The sequence below is a fragment of the Brienomyrus brachyistius genome, chromosome 1, assembly GCF_023856365.1.
Source record: "Brienomyrus brachyistius isolate T26 chromosome 1, BBRACH_0.4, whole genome shotgun sequence".
In the NCBI taxonomy this organism is placed as follows: Eukaryota; Metazoa; Chordata; class Actinopteri; order Osteoglossiformes; family Mormyridae; genus Brienomyrus; species Brienomyrus brachyistius.
Window position 1 is genome coordinate 49,161,482 of NC_064533.1, and position 24,635 is coordinate 49,186,116.

The 24,635-nt window shown below is 42.6% G+C and overlaps 1 protein-coding gene across 2 annotated transcripts in view; it reads left to right on the forward strand.

The window, feature by feature from the left end:
• The first annotated feature begins 1,041 nt into the window (after positions 1-1,041).
• LOC125742963 (beta-1,3-galactosyltransferase 1-like) overlaps positions 1,042-24,635 on the forward strand; it is a 37,515-nt gene continuing 13,921 nt past the window's right edge. Inside the window, exon 1 of one of the 2 annotated variants that reach the window (XM_049015489.1) lies at positions 1,042-1,193. The gene's annotated coding sequence lies outside the window, so the exon portion shown is untranslated. Of the gene's footprint in view, positions 1,194-15,320; positions 15,417-24,635 lie in introns of those variants that run through there. The other variant, XM_049015497.1, reaches the window with a different exon arrangement.

The window sequence follows — 24,635 nt, forward strand, 5'->3', positions numbered from 1 at the left end:
AAGAACTAGGACCAGGTGCTTCTGAAAGGCATTTAAATGGTGAGTTTTTGTAATTTGCCTCTACGGTACTTCAGTGATGGACTGAAGGCAGAAAATCCCATATGGGGGAGTAAACGACATGGCAGAGGAGGTGTGGAATTCTTCAAACTTCATGATACTTCACTAAACTTCACTGTAAAAAAGAGGTTCTGTAATTGAGGGCAGAGGGTGCATTTACCCCTCAACTCAGCTGTGTTCCACACTGAAACCTGCACTGAAGGCAGACCGGCTGCCATCGGCGCCTTGCCCAACCTAAGAAAAACTGAGCCTCGAAATGGATTTAATTTGCCTGTCCTGGGTCGGCAACATAATTGGATTCAGCCGGTGCTCGAGAGCTCGGTCCCCCTGCTGGGTCGAATGAGGTTATACCCCCAGAGCAGAACCGTTTTGGAAGGCATTGCTGAGGGCGCTCACTATATGGGGCCTGGGGGGGGCAGTCTGAGTCGTGGAACTCCCCCTCCAGCACAGCGTGTCGTGATGTCGAGTCGACCTTGACGCAGCTGCAGTCGTGTACCGACAACGGAGACCCAACTGCCTGAAGGATGGGGTTGCAGGTTACTGTATAGTGGGGGAAGGTTGGTGCTGTGGTTTCAGAGGTTAATCTACACTAAGTTCACCAGGTCCTGCACCAGAAAGAACTGTAGGCCTGAGGTGTTCCATCCATAGAAACATAAATATCCACTAGTTGCAGAATGGCAATGCAAAGACTGAGGCATATGGAGGATTCGGATGACCTTGCTCCATCACCTGAAATGTTCCACACACGTAAATATAAATATCCAAAATGGAAGTGCCTTGCACCTTAATCTGAAATGCTGCAGCTATAGAAATATTAATATCCACCAGTTCCAGAAGGGCAGTGCTATGGCTGAAGCACGTAGAGGATTCTGAGGTATCGACTTCAGTGCTGTGGCTTTTAAAAATTCGGGGCAGGGCTGTCGGTAAAGAGTATCGTCTTTCAGGGACACCTGAACATCCGCACTGCAGAGGGGGGCTCTTGGTACTGGGGCAGTGTCAGCTTCAGCGGCGACGGCGCCGGATGGGAAATGAGAGCAGAAGCGGCCCGAGCCCACTGCAAAAAAGGGACGTTATCTGAAAAGTTTCTCCTGACAGGCAGATGGGAAATTGTCGCTCTAAATCCCATTCAGCAGATGGTGAGTCATGGCGGGATACAGTATTTACACCGAACTTGTAGCTTTGCTTTGGATTAATAAAATATAAAATTGCTGTTTTAAGTTCAAACAGCTGTGGGAAAAGTGGCAGTAGACCCATCGGATGGGACGCTGTTCTGGTTAGGCTTTTGTGCCGGGCCTTGCAGTCACATGAGAACGTAAATCCAAGCCGCAAGGCCAAGCGAAAGCAACCTGTCACACGGAGGCAGCGGCTCAGTTTTCTAACAGAAATATCCATCTGTTGTCAGCGATGGTTTATCTGTTAAGGTTTGCTGTGATGCAGAACCTAGCTTGGGAAGTGTGGGGTATTAGGCTGGGACACGTATCCACAGGCAGAGAAAACACAGTGTAACCCGAAACACACGGAGTGGAATTCGATATGAGGAAACAAGGCCGTCCAGGGGAAATCCACACAGATAGCCACGTGGGACACTGTACAATGTGTAGCTTTGTGGGTAAGGGCCCTGGGTCCCGTGATGGTATTCATGGGTTCATCTCCCATGACTGGAAGAGTAATGTCACTGTTGGTCCCTTGAGCAAGGTTTTTAGGTCCTGCTTCACTTGTATGTGACTTTGGGCAAAAGTCTCTACTAAATGAAAAAATATGCCCCCGGTGAGTGGCCTTGTTTTTTAAGCTGTACGGGCCAGGTGTGTGTGGAAGGATGCTGTGATTTTCGTTGGACGTGAGATCTTTTTAATCAGCTCATGTCGAAAGCTCCTCTGATTAGAATTATGAGATCTGTGTCAATGTCGAGTTTTAACCGCGCCTGCACTTCTCTCCATCGTTCCCATGAAAACCACTTCTGGGCCTTAAGAAAAAGTTGAGTTGGCCGGTACTTCATATGGGGGGAAAAATCACCAGTGCACTAGTGTTTGCTTGATAATACTTTGTCTCCTTTCACAAACTCTTTGTCTTCACCCAGCATAAATATTTACTCGCGAGCGAATTATTGCACAGCGGTCCCTCGTAAAGTCAGACACCGGGAATATCTACAAACAAAGACACATGGATCTTTCTGTGCTGTGAATATGTGGACGGAGCCATAAAGCCTTATAATATATGTTGTCTCCTCATCTTGGGCAGGTGAACCCAGAGCTGACAGCAGTTAAAATACGGCAGCATTTAAACCTGACCGAACATAACTACATATTATGCTTATCTGTGGCATTTATGACCTGTTGAATGGTGTCAACGCCTAATAAAAACAGGAGAGCATGATCTAAAGAGGATCACCTGCCCCTTTGTCCTGTGTCCTCGAGTCTGCAAAAATAATTTCGCTCCATAAACTACCTAAATGAGTTTGAGGTTGGCGACCTCTGCGAAAAGTCCGAAGTCAGAGAGGAAGTTTCAGCTTTATTGAAGCTGAGAGGAATATAACGTAGCGAGATTGAGTTAACATAACGTTGTTCGAATCTGCTTTGAGGAAAATGTGCTTTCTGAGGAGCACGGGGCTTCACAGCATTTTTAAGCCCTTAGACAGGTAGCTGTTTTATTATATTTCAAATAAATATGTCAGTGTTATGAGGTCTATAAATTTGTTCTATACATTATTTTCCCATTGACTTGAATTGCCTGCGGTTCCCAGGACTAATTTATCAAACCTCAGGAATGAAGGACCATTTACCCTGACAGGTTTTTTCTTTTTTGTTTCAAAGACAATTTGGGTTGCAACCTTGAACAACACTCTGTAAATGAATTGATGTTTATAAATCCAATTTAAGTCGTGCACTGTCAGGGTTCAGACTAAACTTCAGGGAATCTCACTAGGTGCAGCACTGAGGCCTTGAAATGAATACAAATTAATGTGATGCTGCATAATTTTTTCCTGTTACATGCAATAAACACTTCAGAAGTCTATGTGTATCTATCTGTATTTTGCCTGTTAATGACCTTGGACTCACAAATAGTGACAAATCGTGTTCAGCCGGCTTAAGTTACTCATCTCATATTCAAAATCAGATCTGCCAGGTTATTCTGTTCCGCTCAGTGTCTTATATTTAACAAGCTATTACATGCAGTGTTGCACTTAAGTAATATATTCCATTTCTTATTTACAATTGATATCAAGATTTCTGCACCGGTCCCAAGCAAAAAAACCATCTGTTGTGGGATTTCCCAGAAAACCTGTCTTCCGTGATGCCGTATTAGCGTGAACAGTATTAGCGTGTGCTTTATTAACATACCGTTGCGGAGGATTTACACTTATTCACCACAACTTGATTCTTTGCTGAGCAGTGAGTCGTTATGTTCCCTTTGTCTCATCTCATACAAATGAGCAAACTCTGCACAAATTAGTTACCGATAATTCGCACAGTATTTGATACCTTGTCGGTACTTTATTTCGTCTACGTTATTTTGTGTTTTTTTACGCTGGGTATGTAAGGCTTTGTAGCACTTGGACATTAAGGGGGTTCTGTATGGTAATGTCTTGCAAAGATTATAAATCTCTAGTCCCTTGGCTGTTACGCACTGTCCACTGTTCAATCTCTGGTGCACAGAATCGATAAATCAGCCCTCGACTCACTGTCACTCTCAGGACGAACGGGCAGCGCATGCAGACAAGGCGGATGGGAGCCGGATGGCCCTGAGGTCTTGAAAGCCGCAGCGGCCACCGGAAAGGGTAAGCGAGGGCGGCCGTTTCCCTCGCACAGAGTGTCTTGGTGGATCGTCAGCACAGGGAGATAATGAGATGAAACGGGATAATGAGCCTTCATTAATTCTGAACTTATGGCTGCGGGAACAGGTGTAGCATGCAGAACAGGGCCACACTTTGCTGTTTACCTTGACCGAGGGCATAAATTATATATATATATAAAAAAAACAGGCACTGTGAAAGGCCACTCTGGTCCATGAAACTTTGGAACTCTGGGTAATGAACCCCTAACAGCCCTACCTCCCATGGTTACTCTTGTGGTGAACCTAAAGTGATTTGGATTTATTGAGTTAGCATATAAATAGAGCTACAGAATCTGTGTATGGGAAGTTTATTTTTAGGGTCTCCGGGTGTGCAAAGGCCTCCGCTGCTCTGGGTCACTCGTAGCTGAATAATATAAGGAATGGTCCTACTGTTCATTATCTTGATCACAGGAAGTACCAGGGTAAAAAACAGGAGAACATCATGGATGGGATCTCAGTCTGTCCCAGTCACAGATTATCAGCAATTTCGAGATGACAGTTAAGCTGCCTGTGTATTTTTGGACTGTGGTGTGAAACTAGAGAACCCAGAGTAAACGTAAGCAACAGTCAGTGCAGGGGCATGCTTCAAAACCCTACAGTGCAGCCCACCGAGCCTCCCCGATGCCTGGATTTTTGAGTTGTTTTTCTATTATGCTATATTTCATAACTGTGTTATTTAGGGATTTTGGAAGTGTACAGAATGACTGAGACAGGGTACTGTGCAATTTAAGCTTAGAAAGTTCAGCATTTTCAAAAGACTAGCAGGCTAATATACACTGTGCTGGGGGCGGCATTGCTGATTTGTGTGAAGGCCCAGTCCAGTAGGACTCTTCTGCATTGTTTTGCATAAAATCCGGTGGCAGACACTAAAAAGCTTTTTCAAAAATGTTGACACATCAAAGATTTGTTTTATTCATGTGAATATTTATTCAACTTTTGTTCAGATTCACTGCAGATCAATCACACATCGACACAGCTTTGGCGTGCCGAAGATAAAATGTATGACAACAAAAAAAATAGAGGAAAATAAACAGATTTAACAGAGATGTTCAGAATAGTTCCGCAAAGCTAGACATTGATTGAACTGATTTTTTATTACCTGAGAATAGAATTCAAATTGAGACCAAAATGACCAGATGGAAGTTCAAAATGTCAGCCAAAACTTTTTGGCCTTAGAATCGCAATAAGGAGAACAGGCTGACTCGACAATTAAGGACACCGCACGGCGCACATGCGATCCGCCATGACAAGCTCATTCTCACATCTGCCGACTCTATGAAATTTTTTTCCCGCGAGATCAACTTCTCCTGCACACTTCCCGAGAGTCTCACGTCCATGAAATGACTTTATTTTTTGCAAATTATTACGAGTTAGCTAAAACACAGAAATCCTTGTCTTTGGAAACTTTTGCAACTTCTCTCAGAATTTTTAAAGGCGTCTCCTGAGAGATCTCGCAGATGCTTTTGTGCTTGACTTGGCAGGTATGTGCTTTCCAGACTGTAGTCATTTATAGAAGGGAGAAGTTCAGAGAAGATGCCGGTGTTCTCACAAAGCTTGTTGGTTTTAATTGAGACGAGAAAAAAAAGTATTTCTTTAATAGCGACACTTGCTAGACCTTTGCTTTTTGTACTGTATAGAGAACTTTTTCCTACAGTAGGATAATTTAAATGCAAAAATACTCCAAAGGCCCCTTGATTCCACATCCTGAATTGTATCCTCATGCAGTTCATTTCCAAATGTACAGGTGTTAAAAATAGTTGCTGTAGTTTTCATATCTCCATATCCAGTTATTTTTATAGGGTTCTGCATTACAGCTTAAGTGGACGGATTGACATATGTTGGCTTTGTCAATCAGAAGCAAAAAACATTTTGGATTTGCGGGGAAACGGTGAGTCGTCGTTTTTCTTAGGAGACCTGTGGGCTTATGACTTTTTTTTGTCCATGTCCAAGTATTTTATAAAAAGCTCCAGAAAAAAGTAAAAACTTAACATGTTCTCTCACATTCCTTTCGTGTAGCTTTAACTAATTAGTCTACCTGATAACATGCATTTGTTTTTACTATGAAGTCTTCCTGGAAGGATTACAAATGGCGTAGAGTCTGTGCAGATACATGATTTTTGTAGTGTGCTGAGCGGTTGTGTATTTTAAGTGATGAAGGCGAACGACAGGAATTTTTTTTGTTTGTTGAGAGAAGCACCAGTCGGGAATTTGGTGGCAGTCACTGTAATGAAACCGCTTTTACGGTCAGGTCTCAGAAACGGTCACCCATAAAAGAAAGATAAAGGTATTAGGGAGAGAAACAGTAGGTGAGACTTACTAGACATATTACAATTTACGGCACTTCACGTTTAGAAAATGTATTATAAATAAACATAATGGATGGATTCTCTCTGTCAAAATGCAAGAGCTCCACCTGTTTCTGCCAACAGTATTTTTTTTTAAGGAAAAAACGTTAAGAAATTAAGTATATAAATACACAGCTTCCATGGAATCCCATACCTTTCTGCAACAAATTACCCATGATTTGTCAGTCTGAATTAAACATAATTTGTCAGATGTTCATGTTGAACCACGATGTTAGTGATTATGATAATCCAGCCTTGTGAGGGTAAAGTAACATCGGATAAGCTTAAATGAAATGGCTTTTTAATCTGACTCTTCTTTTACTGTGGGCTTCTAATGCATGCGCCCTTTAAGGAGACATGCTGCTGTTATTTCACCACTGCTATCTTTACCTTTGTCCGTTTATTCCCAGCACTGATGCTGTCGCTATGGTGATAGTCACATGATTAAACAAGCCCAACAAAGTCTCCATTGTGACCAAAGTCTTTCACTCGTTTTCCTTTCCACGTCATTCATATCAGCGATTAAATTCCCGGGGGCGGGAACTAAGTTTCAAAGTTTGTGTAGCTGTCTTTGGCATGAGGAATGAGTGTAAAGAGTCACAGTCGCAGAGAGCTCAACTGATTGGTTGTAACAAAACCTTGGTCTGGATTTGTACTTTCCGGACATGGACTTTCCACCTCTATCTGATATGGATTATTTTTTGTGAGTAACTTCCCCAACACTATCTGTTGGGTTGTATAACATTTGTTTTTTTGTTTTATAAATGGAAATAATGTGGTTGTGTGTATGTGTGTTACATAATTTAAGTGCTGTCTCACGATAATCAGTGACTCTAAAATTATCCAAAAGCAGCTGGGATTTTGATAAACTTCTATGATGATCTGAAGGCCAGGCAATGTCTGCCTCCGCAAAGGAAGGCAAAATGATTCTGCTGTGATGTCACCCATCAGCCTGGTTTGATTTTGTTGAGATCGCGTGTGTTTCGCCTCCCCGTGAATCCTTGTGAAACCCTTTAAATCGGCTTAGCACTTGGTTTGTCTTACAGCATTGTTTGCACTGGCACCATGTAGAGGCCAATTTCCCTTCTGAGATTTGCAGAGCGCGTGAAGAGGTCTTCATCCTTAGCGGTGTCTGAAGCGGGCTTTTCTTACAGACACGTCCAGGTGATTGCCTCTCAGAATCAGATTCAGTGTATCGTAAATCACGTCGCTTGGAAAATGAATTAGAGCAATTATCATCCTGCAGGTAAAATATCTCGCCTTTGTGGCGCATGGAAATTAGAAATCCGCGCCATTCAGTGCTTCTGTTATTATAACGTGTTTATCAGAGTCACAGCTCAAATGGCAGCATTTGCTTCAGCTCACTATGAATTAATGTGTCTGAAAATCTGTTTAGGATTATTGTCATCTCTGGAATATTTCCCTGTCATGAAAACGTTAATTGTTTATATCTGTTCACAGATGCATTCTATAATCCATTAGCAACTTGCACTGCTGAAAATTGAAGGTAAATTTGCCTGATGATGATTATGATAATGGTGACTCATTGAGGGATATATCTATATATGAGCATATGATTAAAATGTTTTTCATTTTAAATTAATTTAGCAGATGCCTTTATCCAAAACAACATGCGTCTGAGATAGCAGTACCTGGAGCAATTGGGGTTAAGGGTCTTGCTCATAGGCCCAGCTGCGAAGTCTGAACCAGTGACCAGGGGCCTTGTGCAAACCAAACCTGTGGCTGTGCGCTATTTCAAAACCACACATAAGACATAAAACACAGATACAGATATTAATGTTCTTGAAACTTCATGTACGTATTATACATTTAAACATGTCTAGCTAACTTTGTTTACTGCTGCTAAGAAGAGTTGTGAATTTCACGACGTGACAACTCACGGATGATGTGCTGAGCTATCAACAGAAGACAGGAATGATGAGGGATGGGGGAGGGGATTAAGAGATGCAATTTGACAGAGGAAGCTCTCTCATTGGCCAGATTACCCTGGAATGATGAGGGATGGGGGAGGGGATTAAGGGATGCGATCTGACTGAGGAAGCTCTCTCATTGGCCAGATTACCCTGAGTTTACAAAAAATTTAACAACATGTTATTCACACTCAATGTTGGCACGTTATTTCTTGACTGAATAATTAATTTATACGTTACATTTTTACAAAATATTTGGTAGGCATTTGCTGGCAGCAACCTTCTGATTACAGGAACTAACCCACAGGCTCCCCCTAAAAACTCCTATTAAAAGATATCTGCTTAGATTTTGGAAGATAATCATGTTGGCGCCCATTCTGGATTGTAGCCAGAGGACATTGTGTTGTTTAAATTATAAGGATGTCGCCGGTGCTGTCAAGAATTGTATGATTAGCCTCAATCCTAAGATCAACATTTTTCTTCATGAGTTGCTGAGCAGCAGCTATAGTCGACCTTCATCCATAGCTGGTGATTGAGCACCAAAAACTACTCTGTTCTGTGACATTAGCCTCAGGATTAGTGGGCCGAAACTCCAATTGAGATAAATCAAAGCAGAATAACACCCTAAGGCTAAAAGTACGCTCAAGCTAACAAAACTCAATTTTAATGATTAGTAAGTATATTCATTAAATCACAGCTTTCCCAACAAATTATAGCACATCCATTAAAAAGGAATTAATGAAAATTGCTTTAATTATGCCCTAATGATCATTCAAAGGGTTTGCAGACATGCTGTGTTTGTGGAACACAAGCCTGATGATACTATTGCTGTACACATACGTCATCTGCTTGCTTGCGGTTGAAACATATTGAATAAAAGTGGGTTATATTTGCAGGTAGCTTATTGGTAGCTAAGTGTGAAATTCACCTGCCCACTGGAGGGCAGCACTTAGTTTTTGTTTTTCAGGCATCCAGCTGGCATCCATGTAATACCCTCCTTCACCCAGTCCTTTCGCCGCTGTCAGATCTGGCATCTCTGACCCTACAGGCAGTCACACATCTGTCGCTTACAGCCGAAACACAATGACTGGGCCAAAGTAAGCAGCCTGCTGTGAGCACAGAGGGAACAGTGGTGTGACCCTTCGCGAACCGTCTGTCAAACCCAGTTGCCACTACACCTGTTGGTGTTCCATTTCTAAGCGACATGTTTGTTTGGTAATTGTTTTAATACAAATACCGCTCTGTAGATGGGTAATCTAACTATAAGCTGCCCTGCAAATGACTTTGACCTAAAGCATCTGCCCGCCAATGAAACATAAGGTAGAATAGCTTAAAATATTGCTCAGAGGGGGTGCTTATATTGAGCAATTACAAATATTTGCTTAGAATTAGATTAGAAATGAAAGGAAACTGATGAAGTGCAGAAGATCGACTCAATATAAAACGCAGCATGTAAAAGAATCTGCTATTGGTGGATATGAATCTCCCACACCCTTGCTCTCAGATTCTGCTTGATCGCTCGAGGAGTGGTGCGGATGTTTCGCGACACGTGATGCGAACCTGCGTTACCGAACGTGACGTGGCAGAGCATGCAGAACAGCCGCCGTAACGTAATGAACTATTTCCCGCCTCATCCTTAAAGGTCTGTCACTCTGCATCTTCACACAGGCCCCCGTCGCTGTGCTAAGAAGAAGGAAATGGCCTCAGAGGTCCTGCAGATTGCTCCCCTGGGGAGTTTTGGGTTTTGCCCCCTATTTTATGCGGTGATTTAAAAAAAAAAAAATCCTGCAGGCCTACATACAAGTTTTTTCTCGATAGTGAGAAATATATTGAAGTGGCCTGTTAGAAGTAATGGTCTCAGGACCGGAGAGGCAATGTTCAACGAAAGATCTGAAATGGCGATACTGCTGGTGGGTGGCATCATGCCTCCAGGGCTGTGGGTGTGATTCTTACCCCTCGTTGTGTGGGTGTATGTGTGGGTTTTGCAGGAACTTCCTTTCTCCATGAGGGCTTCCTCTGCTTACCCTCCTGCAGTCCAAACAGTGGGACAGAAGTTGAATTTGTATTTCTAAATTCTCCGTGATGGATGCCCCTGGCCTAATTTCTTTGATAGGCTACAGGCTCACTGAACTCCTGTCTAGGATAAGCTGTTGTGGAAGATGAAAGTTGACAAAGTGAGAATCATTGGTGATCCAGTGATGATTTTCAGAGTAACTTGCTGGCATACAGTATGTATAAGCCTCACTCTCGTCCTATAGGGCAGCACATGAAACACAACATCCAGTTGGCCAATACACAATACAGCAGACTCACCTTAATGTCGTAAATGAAGCATCTAGACAGGATCATCTCATCGCTTGAGTCCAGGCCTTTTCCTGGTGTCTCACCTGAAGATTACGTGAATTTAGGAGAAATGTACCTAGATGTCGGGTAAATTTGGGACACTTTATTCCTCTCTTCATATTATTAAGCTGAAATATCCTTACGCTTTTTGTTGTGGTTATTCGTTTTATTTGTTGTTATTTGATTATTTGGGTCTGAACGTCAAATAGCCTGCTGGTTTTGTGTACAGGTGCCTGTGTAAAACACTGCTATTGAAAATATTTTTCCTACTTTATGTTCTTGGGCTGTATTGTGTGAAGATGTGTATCTCTACCCCTCTAGTTACACTGTTATTTCTGTGTAAAGTATTTGACAGAGATTTCAGACTCTATTTCTGTTAGTATATCATGTTTTACTGTTTACTTGGTGCGACAACTGTGAAGGTATGAAATACGTCAGAGAAGAAAAATAAAATGTTAAAGAGCATCAAAAACACAGATTTTCCTAATCTGAGCGTCTTTTCCTTATCAGATGGCCTGAAGTGGAATACTTCAGGATTTCCCCTTAGCGGTCTGCTCTTCACACGCCTGTAAAATAAATGGATTATACCAATATATTTGTAAGAGCCGGTGTGTGCTATTCTACATTTTCAAGCCTAAATCTGCCGAAGGACAAAATTTACGTCACACTTTAGTTTTGAGAAAACACAATTTAAAATGCGTATTCATTCAGCTGTCAGGGATTGTTCCTGACAGGTTTATTCAGACCTATTTACCTTCATGGAAAGTTTCCTGGCTCATCAAGAGGAGAACTTCATTCCAGGGGTCTGACATATTTCTATGTGTCAAGTTCTCCAGACAGCGTTTCTGTTTGAAGCCGAAGACGTCACTCTGGGGCCGTAGGTTTTCCACAAGATGCTCATTAGCACAATGCATTATTTGTCAGATGTTCCAGTAGTGACCTTGTTGTCTTGTTCCATGTAATGCTGTACATCTTGATTTCCCATGAGAGCATTTCTCAGCAGAGTTTCATTCTGAAGCCATTATTCAGTGGCTTAAATCCCTGTAAAGGTATCATTACATCTGACTACGCAGGGGTGCCGCTAAAGATTTTGGGCCCCAGAATGGTACATTATATCGGGCCCCCAACCCACACCAATTGAAATATGATCCAAATGTTTACGACCTCTCTAACTCAGGGGCACTTGGAATCATTCTATCGCCCCCCCCCCCCCCCCCCCCCCCCATGGCACCCCTATCGCTAGTTGAATTCACAACATAGTATTATGTATAATAGAGATATGTCATTATTTTAGGAGCTAACTAAGAGGTTTAACGATTTATGTGGTGGTTTTATACCGGCATGGGTTTCTCCAGGATTATGAGCATTACCATTAGGTACTGTGGTTTAACTGAACAGACCTGTGGTCTGAACAGACCTGTGGTTTAACTGAACAGACCTGTGGTTTAACTGAATCGGCTTCCCTTTGTGGTTTGTGTGTGATGATGGATCCTCTTCTGCAATCTATTATATCAGGGTCAGGCAACCCTGATCCTGGAGTGTCGGTATCCAGCAGGTTTTCTATCCTACCAGATGAGTTACTATCTGCCTGAGATCAGGTGTGGTTCATCAGGGAGCAGGTATGATGAAAAACCTGCTGGATACCGGCAGTCCAGGAGCAGGGTTGCCTACAGTTGTATTATATATGTTTTTCTTTCACCGTTATTTTTCCCTAGTTCTGTAGATACATTTTTGTATGAATTTCATACAATGTAAGGTAACTGGAGTTGGTAATTCTGCATTTTTGTAAGAAACAGCCTTAAAGCATTATTTTTAGATCATTTACGACACAGATAATGGACATGTGAACGTGCATTAAAACAGGTTTAAATGGCCGCAGTTAAACTGGGCTGTGCTTAGTGTGGTCTGCAGTGTTAACTGCAGTTTCCTCAGCTGAAAGCAAATGTCATTTTGGAATTATGCTCCCTTCCAATTACACATCCTCAATTATCGCCCTAATTCACAAAGGGGGACTGTGCAAACAGAGAGGTTACTTTTTCCCCCAGTTTTCACTGAGATATTTATTTTGAAAATTCTGTATGTTTCTTGTTGTTTTCGAATGCATGTTTCTCCTCAGCAGTTGCTTGGCACTAGATCAATTACTTCTTGTCATAGTCCACTCCCTCCCCCCGTATTAGGGCGAGGGTTCTGTGAATGGGGGTAGTTGTTTGTGATTTTTCCATGTTCTCGATGCCCTGCTCCAGTAAACACCCTATATCTTAGAACGCAGGAGCTCACCAAGGCATTAAGAGCATCCCAGGATGCATTAGCTGGAAGCGTTGTGTGTTGTACTTCACCTTTGGGCTCTTTAGATAAAGGCTCGCTATCAATATTTAAAAACGACCAGCACACAGCTCCTGAGTGCCTCAGACGGCCTCTTTGTAATACAATCCCTACACGTGAGCTTGTGGATTGACTCTGATCTGCATCATCTTGTCACAGGGATTTCCGCAATGGTAGAATGTGATGTTTTATTTTCGTTCTGACATTCCGCCACGGCGGGGAGAAGGAGCCCTGCCTTCTTATCAGCTGATCGGTGCCGACCTATCAGGCGGCTGTAGTGCACTGCTTCCTGGCAGATGGGGACTCTCTCCGCCTACAGGTTTTCTGTCTTGGAATGGGCAAGATACTGTCAGAGATATCATGGTGTTTTGGTGGGGTTTTGTACGGTGATGTCACAATCGTGCGTTACAAACATGCCTTCCATGTTTCGTTAATGTGCAGTTTCTCGGTCCATCCCATAATGATGCCCTTTGGTTTTCTGGAAGGCAGTCTAATGTGTTAGTGGTGATGTTAAGCTTGCCTTTTATTCTGGCAGAGTTCTCTTATTCAGAAATAGGAAAGAAAAATGGTTATGGGAGAAAAAGAGAGGTTATTGCATATTCGGATTTTCTTTCAAGCTGAGGTATTTGTTTAATAAATCCTTTTGAAGTGTTGACTGAATAAATTGGATTTGTGGCAAGCTGAATGTATTTACATCTTGCAAGTGCCTGCATTTGACCTCTATCACCCCTGACCCTCCTCCTTCATCTTCCAGTTGGTGAGTCCACAGGTTTATTTAAGTTTCTCAGCCATCAACCACACAGCTGTTACCAGGTCAGGTTCGGGAAATGTTGATCTGGACAGGGCCCACTGATTTCCTTCACACATGCTCGCGAGGGTCATTTTTAGACCTTTTCCCCGAGGGAAAGCCTACCATTGGTCACCACAAGGTCATGGATACATGAGACTGAAATGAATGAGGTTTCGCTACAGGATTTCTGGTTTGACTGTCCCTGATGAGGATGATGAGTTCGGCGATCCATGAGCGCCCCGGGGCAGAGATGCTGCTGTTCTGGATCAAGAGAAGACAGCTGAGTTGGTTCAGACGTGTCCCTGGGCAGATCAGGCATTTCTCGCTGGCCAGGGACCCCCTGGAGAGATTACATCTCTCAGCAGTCTCAGAACACCTGGGGGTTTGGGCTGACGTGCTCAACTATCCGCCATTTTGGACGATGAATAAATATGACAAGCGAGGAGCTTTCCTTGGGCATTATTAAAGTAAATTGTTAGTAGTAATTGCAACAGAGAAAGCATAAGTAGGCCTGGAAATATCGTTGGGCTGTAGGGGGGCCAATCCCAGGCAGAACCGATCACTATATATTCACTTGATAATGAAATTATATTCAGTATTTTATTTGCATGTGAGTTTCTTTTTTTTTTAGTTTGGTTTAGTACAATAGAAAATTAAAATGTCCTTGACTGTTCCATGGTGTGATATGAATTATTTTTTTTAGTCAAGCCTATAATTAAGCACTCAGTTGGACCGAAATCCAAAATAAACAGTGGGCCACGGAGATAGGGATTGATAAACTCCAGTATAGCGTGTCATAGGGAGAGTTATTTAAGCAATAAATAAAGTCAATAAGGCTATCTACCTAAACTGTTTGTTTGATTATATATTTATGGGGGGAACAGCAGGTCAGGGAGCAATTTGCTTGGAGAAATTGTGAAAACCCCATACTTCATACAGCCAATTAATTTTAGAGTTTGGTGTCCCAAAACAATAAACAAACCCTATTTGCTTTAAATCAGCCGCTTTCATCTTTTATGGTTAATTGAAGTGTAGGCGTTCACTTTGAAGGCTTTAATGTAATATACCAGAAACATATAGAGATGGGTACAATGTCTGCAGATGGTGTTGTGGTTAAGGGCAAAGCACCTTAAGGTCTGCAAAGCATCTCACAGGGTACAGTGTGCTAAACTAAGCTAAACTAGAACTTCAATAAAATATTTAGATGGAAAGAAACGTTGAAGATATCGGTCAGCTCAGTAACAAACCTCTTAATGTCAATATTCATATTTATTAGTCCAAGTTCTAATAATAATTTAGCTTATAGGGGGAGGTGTTGGTAATGTAGACTGCTTTAGGTGTTTGTATGCAAAGTAAATTAACAATGGCGCTGACTTATAAAATCCCATTTGAGGCTGATGTGTCTCTCGGGGTCCATGTTCATCTGTGTGAGGAACTTCTACAAAGAAGACTGACTTTGTTGAAATAGCTAGTAGTAATTAGGATGATTGGTCTGTTGGATATTATGAAACGTCTCCTGTGACCCTTATGAAAAAAAGGCAAAAGTAAGAAAATGTGATTCTATATTTAAGTTTTCCACCAAATAATTTCGCTCTAAAGCCAGTACAGCGAGCAGCAGCACTGACAGCAGGAGTAGCAATGCATACAAGTCGTACTGACTTTTTGATTCTTTATTTTGTTTTTGCAATTTTCTGCAGAGAAATTTCCATTAAATGTGTCCCTGGCAGGATTTTGCTCACCCTTGACAGGGAAACTGATCGCGTGTCATGGACTGCGGGGGATTATACACTTTTCCTGGTGCGTAAATAGAAAACGTGAGTATAAATGCAATGTAGACCAATCTGAAGGGAATCAGTGCAGCGGGATGTGAAGTGATGCAATTTAAAAGAATCGGGCCAGAATTCCAGCTTATTAGAGAGAAAATTGCAATGGAAAATGTAATATATTACTAGACTATTATAAACGCTGTACCTGCAAGTAGGGAAGGTTAATATTGAAAGTATGATACTAGACTTGCATTAATAAATATAAATGTCGAACAATTCTGTGACTTCATCCTGAGTAAGGCAGCTGGAATGTTGATGGATTGATGTAACAATGTATGCAGCCTGCAATATAACAGACCTAGTGTCTCACTTAACATTCAGACATTCCCTTAACAATGGAATGAAATTAATCTAGGTTTAAATTAATAAATAAGTTATTAAAGCCCAGTTCATGTCATGTAAAGAAAATGATTACAGCACATTAATCTGTTAACCAGGAAGATATATAGTTAAAAAGTTTAAGTAAATTTAATAAGTTTAAAAAGTGCCTTTCTAATTGGACTTACAATATTTAGTGCTCCACTTGTTTAACCCAGAACAGAAGCCATTTAACAGTGTTATGCCAGTTTGCTGGACATTAGCACTGTACATCAGCACTGTACTTTAGCACTGTACATCAGCACTGTACTTTAGCACTGCACATCTGTAATGTGCCATTTTCTTGGTGGAAAAATGGCAGTGCCTCTTTGCTGGACTTACAATATTTAGTGCTCCACTTGTTTAACCCAGAACAGAAGCCATTTAACAGTGTTATGCCAGTTTGCTGGACATTAGCACTGTACATCAGCACTGTACTTTAGCACTGTACATCAGCACTGTACTTTAGCACTGCACATCTGTAATGTGCCATTTTCTTGGTGGAAAAATGGCAGTGCCTCTTTGCTTCAGGGATGCAGTATCAGTACCATCAGTGACACTCGGTGAGGCTGCCTTACGATGGCCCACAGCTGAGACTGAGTGACACCTGCCAAGCTTGTCAGAAGTAGCCTTTCTGCAGGACACACAAAGAGCAAAAATCTCATTGGCTGTTTCTGTCTGACACAGAGAAAGGGGCGGTCACTTCGTCCGGCGCTCGTTAAAGAAGACAGATCAGAGGAACTCAGAAGTTTCTTTGAAAATATCCGGAATTCAAAAATCTAAATAAATCAAAAGCACCCATTTTCATCCATCTATCTATCTCCATACTGTTAATACAGTTTAGGATTGCGGAGAACCCGAATCATGTATGTTCCAGGTTTCTGGCATTCCATCCCACTTATTAGGTACTTCTAGCATCAGGTAGGACCTGCTTTTGCCTACGGAACTGTTTCAAGGTTAGACAAGTTGTGCTTTCAGAGAATCCATTCGACTCTTGTACCGAGCTGATATTTTTGCTCGGGCAGCTTTCCGGCCAGCTTTAAACAGGTCTGGCCATTATCCTCTGACCTTCTCACATTAACAAGGTGCTTTTGCCGACTGAAGTGCCACTGACCGCATGTTTTTTTGTCACGTCATTCTCTGTTAACCTTTGACACTGTACTGTGTGAAAATCCCTGGAAGCTGGAAGTACCACATTTGGCACCAACAATCATACCACATTGAAAAACACTCAGATGACGCATCTTAGCCGTCCTATTGCTTATCCAAATAGTAACTTATCCTTTTGACCCTGCTTGCGTGCCGTATGTATTCAGTTGCAAGCACCTGAATTGCTATTTGGAGGAGCATTACATACAGTACTGTGCAAAATGCTTTTTGTCAAAGGAAATATTTTAAGCTAGGTGGCAAGTAACACAATGAAAAGTAAGAATTTCTTGTGTTTGCCAAAAAGTTGCTGATATCAAGTTTGATGGTTAGATGAACATCTGCTTCAGGGGCACCCCAGCCATTCCATGTACTCGTTAAACTTTGCCACCATCTCACTTAATTAATTAATTGATTAGTTAAATAATTTGATGAGGTATTGATTAGTCAAGCAAGGCATGCTTGTGGTCCAGTCATTGACTCATTGGTGTATTTTCTGGAGTGAGTTTTTGAGAGGTTTTGAAATGGCTTCGCTGTCATACTTTGACAGACATACATTACATGGACGATAGTATTGGGACAACCAGCCGTTACACCTACAAGAACTCCTATGACATTCCATTCTAAATCAATAGACATCAATATAACATGGGTCCCCCTTTGCAGCTATAACAGCTGCCACTCTTCTTTGAAGACTTTCCACACGTTTATGTAGTGTGTCTGTGGGAATTTCTGCCCATTCATCCAGAATAGCATTTGTGAGGTCAGGCACTGATGTTCGACGTGAACACAATTTCACAATTTCCGTTCTACTTCATCTCGAATGTGTTTGATGGGGTTGAGGTCAGGGCTCTGTGCCGGCCATTCAAGTTCTTCGACTTGAAACTCACCCAACCATGTCTTTATGGACCTTGCTTTGTGCACTGGGGCACAGTGATGCTGGAACAGAAAAGGGCCTTCCCCAGTTGGAAGCATAGAATTTTCCAAAATGTCTTGGTTTGCTGAAGCATTAACAATTCTCTTCACTAGAACTACGGGGCCTAGCCCACCCTCTGAAAAACAACCCCATACCATTATCCCTCCTCCACCAAACTTTACAGTTGGCACAACGCAGTCAGACAGGTAATTCTCCTGGCATCTGCCAAACCCAGACTCGGTCATCAGACTGCCAGACAGAGAAGTGTGATTCATTACTATACAAACCACATTTCCACTGCTTCAGAGCCCAGTGGCAGCGTGCTTTACACCACTCCATCTGACGTTTGGCATTGCGCTTGGTGATGTGAGGCTTGCATGCAGCTGCTCGGCCATAGAAGCCCATTCCATGAAGCTCCTGGTGCAGTATTTGTGCTGGGGTTAATGCCACAGGAAGTCTGGAACTCTGCAGTTACTGAGTCAAATGTTTGTAAGCCTGACCGCATGGCTAGGTGCTGGATTTTATACACCTGTGACAATAGGTCTGAATGAAACACCTGAATTCAGTGATTCAGAGGTGTGTCCCAGTACTTTTGTCCTTATAGTGCATCATATTTTTATACCAACGTGAAGGTCCTTTAAATATAGTTCTCATTGACTGCCTATGATTTTGGCATGGAAATGTACAGTATGTACTTGTATGGCTAACTAGGACCAAACATGATATATATGAGCGAATGATTAATTTACTGAAGCCAGAGTGTGTTGCATAATCTCCCCACAACCCCACATTACAGATTCAACCATCTGCCAAGCTGTAATTACAGAACTTGTGCCATGTGGGTTATGACTCACCTTTCCATTTGTTACTGCGACTTTAGAATCAGAGGGCAGCTACATTCAAACAAAAACCTTAATGTTGCATTTTTCCAGTCAGTCATGGTGATCAGATCCATACGATAGAGCCCCTCCCTGTCCTGACATTTAATAACTTAATAATTTAATCAGTGTTTTTCATGTTTGTGCAGGGTAAATAGTATTGTTCAAATTATATATCGTGTATCTGAAAATTTTCAGTAAGTACAAAATGGGCGTTTTGTATTCTGAGTCCTGGCGTGTGGATTATGGTAAGTATTTGGCAAACTAATCCAGTTCCCAGCATGCATTTCACCATTGTCCAACAGTAACAGCGGCAAGGACTCATGGGATACAGAGGGTCAGAACCAGACCAGATTTCTCTTTTATTTCCTTGTAGTGCAGTTTCCTTTGGAGCCAGTTGACCTTGGATGTCATTTGGAGAGAAAATACATATGAATATTGGACAGAATTCTGCTGTGAGGTTGGAAAAGACACCTGGGTACAGAAGACTAGAGGGGGTCATGTGTTATACTCCCCCCCCCTTCCCCCAACAGTCTGTCAGTGCAGAGAACCCACTGAGGCAGGGTATGAGGGGGGGGCAGGTAGGGGAGAAACAGGCTGTCAGCTCTGTCCAGTGCTCACTGACGGCTTTAGAGCAGTGTTTAGAATCCGGTCCTCGGGGATTCACAGTCAGTCCATGTTTTTGCTCCCTCCCTGCATCCTTTCAGAAGTAGTCCCTACCAGACTGTACACATTTTTGCTGGAAGCTGGGAGGGAGCAAAAATGTGGACTATCTGTGGGTCCGCGAGGGCCGGATTGGGAAACGCTGCCTTAGAGGGGTAAGATCGCCGTTATTGGGGTCACTGTAGGATGACACTGAGTCTGACAGGTACTGCCACGGGCCTTTGCCCCAGCAGACAATTCAAACACTACACCCTGCAGTAGTCCTGGCCTATTGTTGATTTTCGATTGAATACTGTTCCCTGTTGTTTCCTTATTTATTTAACCTACGGCCTCATTTCCAGGTTGTGAATTTATTGCAACATCTTTCTCGGCATGGCTGCAGAATTACCTGAGCTACGGTCTCCTAATCCATCTTCTTTCCATTTTCTGTAATCACTGGGTCACAGTGAGCTTGTAGCCTGTATCTCTCTGAAATATATGCAAGATATGTATGCATATATGAACTGTAGAAACTATTGAACAGGGGTGTATACTAGGGTGGGGCCACAGGGGCACTGTGCCTGAGCTGAAAGCTGATGGGCTGCCAGAGTGCCCCCCTCCTCTGTCAATCATCAATTAGAAACGTATGATTGGTTAATGATAAGGTTGACTCCTCTGTATGAATGTCTCCTGTTATGCCCCGGCCTCGAAAAGTCGTAGAACCGCCCCTGGGTTTGAAGCTCTTGATTCAGTTTCTGCCCATAAATGGTGCTTTGTGATCTTCATCAGTGGCTCGGAGTAGGATGTTTCCATTTAACACCCCAGGGGACAGCAGTGCAGCGTCTCCCCCTCCCCCATCATTGCTAGTTGTTATCGGGATAGGCACGATGTCAGACTGAGATTGCCCTCAACTCGGCACAAAGCAAGACTCAGAATCCCCATAATCCCATGGGAGGGTGATTGTCTGCAAAGCAGAATTGCCCCTGAGTTCCTACCCACCCACCCCAGTGGAAAGGCACCATCCTCTGGCCTCTGGGATCTGCCCTGCGGATGGAACGCTAACAGCCTGGTGCTGCACATCCGTCACTTCGATTCTGTTTGTTAATTGATAACTGCAGTAGTCTGTTACCCAGGGGGGGTTTGCCGCAGTCATTTGGGTAAAGGACAGAGTTAGCAGCAGGACTGAACGGGCGGCGCTCTAGGCGGTGAATGATTATGACCTGGGATGTAGGCTGCTAGCTCAGCGCTAAGCTAAAGGTCATGGTGGTCGTGCCGGCCCTCTCATTTCCCGGGCTGTACCATTAAATAGCCAGTGGAAAATCTCAATTCTTACTGGAATCTCATTAGGTTTTTTGGTAGCATCCACATGCTCGAGGCCTAAGTTAGTCAGCTGACTGAGTTACTCGCCATCACTCTTCGGTTCACAAGTTGTAACGTACCTCATATTTTAGTGCTGCTGTTGTTCTAGTAATTCCATTAGGAGGCTAAGCTGTTTATTGATGAACAGAAGACAGTCTGGCTTCATTTCAAAACCTGAATTAAGCACCTAATATTGGTGTTTCAAAGGTATAGGTACAACATAGTGTTTATAATGTTATTATTCCATGCCCCGTAAATGGATATTGGATATGAGCATTTAACTCTTAGAAAGGGGTGACAGTAATCAAGATTTGATGGTCTTGTCTTTTCCAGTCAGCCCACGTACTGTATACGGAGAGTATTCTTCCGTCTTAACGTGGCTAATTTAATTGCCTGAATGAATTTTCTTTATTTGCTATAACAGCAGAGGCCTGGCTGAAATTTGCCCTAACTACACGTTATAGAGATTACAGCATTGGCCTAAATGTTTCAAAGCAGAACGATGGTGAAAAAAGGTACATTTCCATCCCACATGTTACTGGTTTCCAGAAATGTCTCTTTTTTGGCCAGGTGAATGCTGGTGAGGACGGCTTCCCCTTTACTCTCACTATTTATACACTAACACTAGATGAGTGTTGAATATGTGAGAGCAGAAGAATGCTTAATCCGATGATAACCCCCCCCAACGCAGTCAGTGCCTGTTCTTAACCTGACAGTCCCATGAGAAACTGTCGGCTTGAGCCAAAGAACTCGCAAAGATGCTTGCTGCATAAAAAAGGCAGTCATCCAAACTCTGAATGTTCCAGAGGCATATTATCAAAAATGCCAACTGGTTAGATATTGAAATATATCAGACTTTTAAATCAAGGTGGTATTCTCCATTAAAAGCACATATTAATATTCAGAGTGTTGGTCAAAGGCACAAAAATAGTTTAGCAACACTGTCATCTCCGTCTGCTCGTTCTCCTGCAGTGACTCCTGGTCTTTCCTTCTCTTTGACATTGCAGATATACAAAGTCACCAGGCCTGAGAGGAGCATTGGCTCTGTGAAGGGCCTCTGTACTGTGGTTTTACGAGCAATGGGTCAGATAACCAGCGACAGCAAGATCTTTTTCACTGATGCCGCAGGTTTTGCCCACAACTCGTTGTATAACTTTAAGGGAGAACAGTCAAGCCACATTTACTCTAAGTCAATACTCATTTGGAGGAAGTGCAATTATAATTAATTATTAAATGTGGTGTGTTGCTGGCCTTAGACACATGTATTTATTGGTACATGTTTATTTTGATGGAGCTATTTTTAGTGTTAGCTTCAAATCTGAGCGCAAGGTTTTCCGGGCACTGGAATAAAAAGATCCTGGGAGTTTAATTTGCTTTGTAGAGGTGGTATAAGAGGTTTAAGCCCATGGTCTATAGCTTTTGGGTTATTCTCTTGTTTTTTGTTTTATTGGTTGTACATGAAGGCTTACACGACTTTGACTTGTTGTTCTGAGAAATAACCAATCACATTGTAGAGGAGGTTGGTCCCTGTAGCTGGAGAAGGGGGGAACAACCAATCAGACGTCTTGCTCCCGCCTCCTCAAATTGCTCGGATCCACCTCCTCTACAGTCTGATTGGTTATCTCTCAGACCCATTCTTTTGTTTTCGCCCGAAACGTCTGGCCTCGAGTCTTTCGTCCCGCAAGACAGTGTTTTGTACACCAACGCCAAGCTTCTCAAAAGCTGAACCTACTAAAGAACATTACGATCAAAGTGAGAAGCCTTTTGAAAATCTATTTATTGTATTTTTTGTCTGGATTGACGTGAGGCAGAGAAGAAACAGACCAAAGTCATGACTAATCGACAATATTTCAAACATATTGCGATCCTCTCTTTCTCGTACCTGGTGACAGACCGCCATACAATCTGTCATTCTGTTTAATCTGCAGATGCTGAAAAGGCACACGCACACACACACACGCACACACACATACGCGCACACACACACACACGCACACACACGCACACACACACACACGCACACACACACACGCACACACACGCACACACACACACGCGCACACACACACACACGCCACACACACACACGCGCACATGCACACACACGCACACACACGCACACACACACACGCGCACACACACACACACGCACACACACACGCACGCACACACACTACACATGCACATCGGGCCCACGCAGAAGGTATTACATATCCTGGTGGTCCCTGCTCCTCTATGGGGCCTGAGAGCTTCTGTTCCAGGAACAATGGGCTGACTTACCCTTGTGGACATTTCTCCTCAATAAGATGCTAATTCAGCCATAGTTCAAAGAAGTGCACAACTATGCAAACATCTCAACGTTTTCCATTTTTCAAACAGCACACAAACCAAATGCCCATGATATTTGTAACTAATGAGGTGCAATGCTTCCTCAAAACATCCAATAAACTCCATGTTTAGTTTTAGTCTCATAGTATGCCTCTCATTAAAACAGCTTCCCTGAGTTAACGGGCATATCAGAAATGTCCTAATAAAACCTTTTCAGGAAAAAAATTCAAAGGGAAAAACTCAACATCGTTCATCTGGCCTGGTGAATGTGGAAAAAAAGAATCCTTTCATTCAACTTCATTTTCTGCTAATTAGCTAATTGATCCCAGTGCCTATTAATTTCCATCTGGTAATAAATCAAACCATTAAACCCACACCCTCCACCCCCATGTACGGAGTGAGATCTAATTTCTCTTGTCGCAGCCTATTATGCAGTACATTCGCCCTGACACCAAGAGAAAATGGACAGTTCTTTTCTGAAAAACGATTGCTTCCTTTCATTGCCCTTCGGTTACAAATGTGCCCCCACCGGTCAATAAATCAACCGCTCTTCGTCACGTTCCCTCAGCCGGTGCCTGTGTTTGTATGCTGTCTGCTGGGCCAGATTTCCAGTATTTCGATCTCGATCACTAAGACCTTTTTCGGGGGCAGCAGATGTCCCAGATCACTTCTGAAAGCGAAGTGAAGAGAAAAGCATGCAAATGACGGATCGCGCTCGAGCGGGTATTGTCTTATATATATATATGGCGGAATGCTGCAAAAATGCAGGAAGTCAATGAACTCGAGATGAGGGGATCCACAGGCCATCAGTTTGGTGTCCGATCCATGGAGAGGACGCTAAATATATGCGGACTGCCACTCAGGGTACCACTTAGCATTTCTAAGATGGATTGAACCACAGGAATTGGCATCCTGCCCAGCACCTGGATGCCTCGCTACAGTAGCCAAGATAGCCGGGCACACTATCTGCATAGCACGTCCATTTAACCCAAAATAAAATAAACGCAAACCAGGCAATTTTTTACAGAGTGGAAGAACATACTGTAGCACAAGGCCCGCTGAAGTGTGTGTCGACCAGCTGGTTCTGTTTCCGCGAGCTGCGCTCAGTAATAAGAATTCTTGTCTTCATTTTTCCGTGTTCACTGTCTGTTTATTATTGATAAAGGCTAATTGTTTAATCAGGCACAGACATCACAATGCAGGTAAAGTGCCAATTTACATTCTTATTGCTGAATCTGCCAGGGCTACGTGGCATTTTTTTCCCAGTTATACTGGCAGTACTCATTAGAAGATCATGTGACAAACGGACTGACATAAGGCCTATTATATAAAAAATTCAGGTTAAGTACAATGGTTTATAATAACACATGCACACACTACTTTGTGACCATTTTGAAAATATTGCGTGGCTTAAGTGGTCCGTCGGCTCAAGGTACGAAACAATGCTGTAGGTACTTATTTTTATTATTGCTATATAAATATTATTCTTATTGTGTATTGTATTTCATATTTTTCCGACTTACCTACAAATTCGACTTAAAAGCTTGGGGAAAGGATGTTGTCC